Genomic DNA, 2,676 nt, shown 5'->3' on the forward strand with positions numbered 1-2,676 from the left:
CCAAAGTAAATATGCAGTACAGGGGGATCTCCCGGAATACGTCCGTAGTCCCAAAGTAAATATGCAGTACAAGGGGTTCTCTCGAAATACGTCTGTAGTCCCAAAGTAAATATGCAACGCAAGATGAAATGACAGGTATGACATCGAGTTATACAGTTTATACTGGACACAGATAAGGCAAATAAGGACTTAACTTAACATGACGCACATAATGTCAATTAGGCAGTTAAAACACGTAAGCATACTTTTCTAGTCTAAACTACACAATTAAACATATTAGTACAATTAATAAGAGAAGCAATTTATGATTTAAAAACGTTAAACATGATTTTTGCAATAATAGCCCGTGTACGTACTCATCACCTCATGTACACGGCGCCCAAACACCAAATAATATCAAGATATCTTAAGGGGAAAGTCCCCAACACAAGGTTAGGCAAGCCACTTACCTCAAACCGCTCAAATCAACCTGATATCACGTTCTTGCCATGAGTATCCGACTCCAAATGGCCCGAATCTATTCAAAACAGTACAATACCATCAATACGCGCTAATGAAATGAATCCCACAAGAAAAACTATAAAATTAGGCCAAAACCCGAAATTGGCTCAAATCCGGCCCCCGGGGCTCACGTCTCGAAACCCGACAAAATTCACGAAACTAGAAAGCTCATTCACTCACGAGTCTAACCATATCAAATTTACTAAAATCCGACACCAAATGGTCCTCCAATCCACAATTTAAACTCCCAAATCCCTAGTCTCCAACTTCTAATTTCCACCTAAAATACACATTAACTAGGTGGGAAAATACATGGCAAGGCAAGATTATTGACCAAAAATAAGCACAAGGAACTTACCTCAAGAAATGCCTCGAAAATGCTCTCAAAAATCGCCCTAACCCGAGTTTGCAAAGCCAAAAAATGATAAAAATCGCGAAGCCCTTCGGTTTTAATCACTGCCCAGGTATTTTCGCACCTGCGGAACCTAGGCTCGCACCTGCGGGTGCGCTTGTGCGGAAAACGTGTGCATTTGTGCAACTCACTTACCCCCTCTGCCTTTGCACCTGCGATGAAAGGGCCGCATCTGTGCCCTCTCGCCTGCGGAGTCCCTTCCGCTTCCGCGCATCTTGCGCATTTGCGGGCATCGCAGATGCGGAAACTTCCTTGCACCTGCGACCCCAGGCCAACCCTCGATTTATCTCATCTGCGCTTCCATCTCCGCATGTGCGGCTCGCGCACCTGCGGTCTCTTTTCCGCAGGTGTGAAAACACCAAAACCAGCAAAGTTCAGAAATTCCTCTAAGTCCAAGTTTTCACTCGTTAAGCATCCGAAATACACCCGAGGCCCCCGGGACCTCGACCAAACATACCAATCAATCCTAAAACACCATACTTACTTAGTCGAGCTCTCAAATCCCATCAAACAATGCTAAAATCACGAATCACCCTCCAATTCAAACTTAAAGAACTTGAAACTTCAAAATTGTACAACCGATGTTGAAACCTATCAAATCACGTCCGATTGACCTTAAATTGTGCGCACAATTTATAATCAACATTACGGACCTACTCCAACTTCCGGAATCAAAAAATGACCCCGTTATCAAAAATTCCACTACCGGCCCAAAACTTTAAAAATTCGACTTTCGCCATTTCAAGCCTAAATGAGCTACGAACCTCCAAAACAAAATCCGGACACACTCCTAAACCCAAAATCACCTAACGGAGCTAACGGAACCGACGGAATTCCATTCCGGAGTCGTCTTCATATATTTCCGATTACAGTCCAAATCTTAGGGCTTAAGCTCTCATTTAGGGACTAAATGTCCCAAAATATTCCGAAACTCAAAATCAATCATCCCGACAAGTCACAATAGCAGAAAAAAATTTGGAGAAAGTAGTTACTAGGGGATCGGGGCTATTACTCTCAAAACGACCGGCCGGGTATTTGACTAACATAGCAAAATATAGAATAAAGTTACCATATACTATTGACATTTATTAGCTTGCCACTTGGCTTAACCACAAATCCAATTATATATGGTAACTTTATTCTTTTAATACATATATAGATTTATCTATGTAGATGCTATCTATTTTTTTTATTTATAATAAAGGAAAATTACATAGTTTACCCCCGAAACTTAAGACTAAATATCTATGACACACTTTCTGAGCACGGATAATTTATTACACACCCAACCTTTCCAAAGTGTGCCTAAGACACACCTCTTTTGCTACGTGACAGACACGTGTGTAACCAAAAAGATAAGAGCATGAACCATTTAAATGTTTTTTTCAATCCTTTGTTAAGTGCCAGTTGTCAAAATTTTGTATTTTTTTATTTTTTAAGCAAATGGTCCCCATAACCTCACCCTCTTCTTCTCTTCTTCTTCCTCGTTCCCCATCCCCAATTTTCCTTTATGGTTTTTTCCAAGCCCCTCCTCCCTTTTATCTTCTTATCATGTAATAAACTAATTGCATTATATGAAATTTACACAACTTGCTGTAAATTTTCTCTAAGAGTGCATACCAAAAAAATTTGCTTCTTTTTCTACCATTAAAATTCACTTTACATAAATCAATTTTTTTCTTTTATATCTTGAAAATGACTGAAATTATACAATCCCCCAACTCCATTTCTTTCATCGTCAAGCTCCATCAGTAATACACAAT

The sequence above is a fragment of the Nicotiana tabacum genome, chromosome 15, assembly GCF_000715075.1.
Source record: "Nicotiana tabacum cultivar K326 chromosome 15, ASM71507v2, whole genome shotgun sequence".
Lineage (NCBI taxonomy): Eukaryota > Viridiplantae > Streptophyta > Magnoliopsida > Solanales > Solanaceae > Nicotiana > Nicotiana tabacum.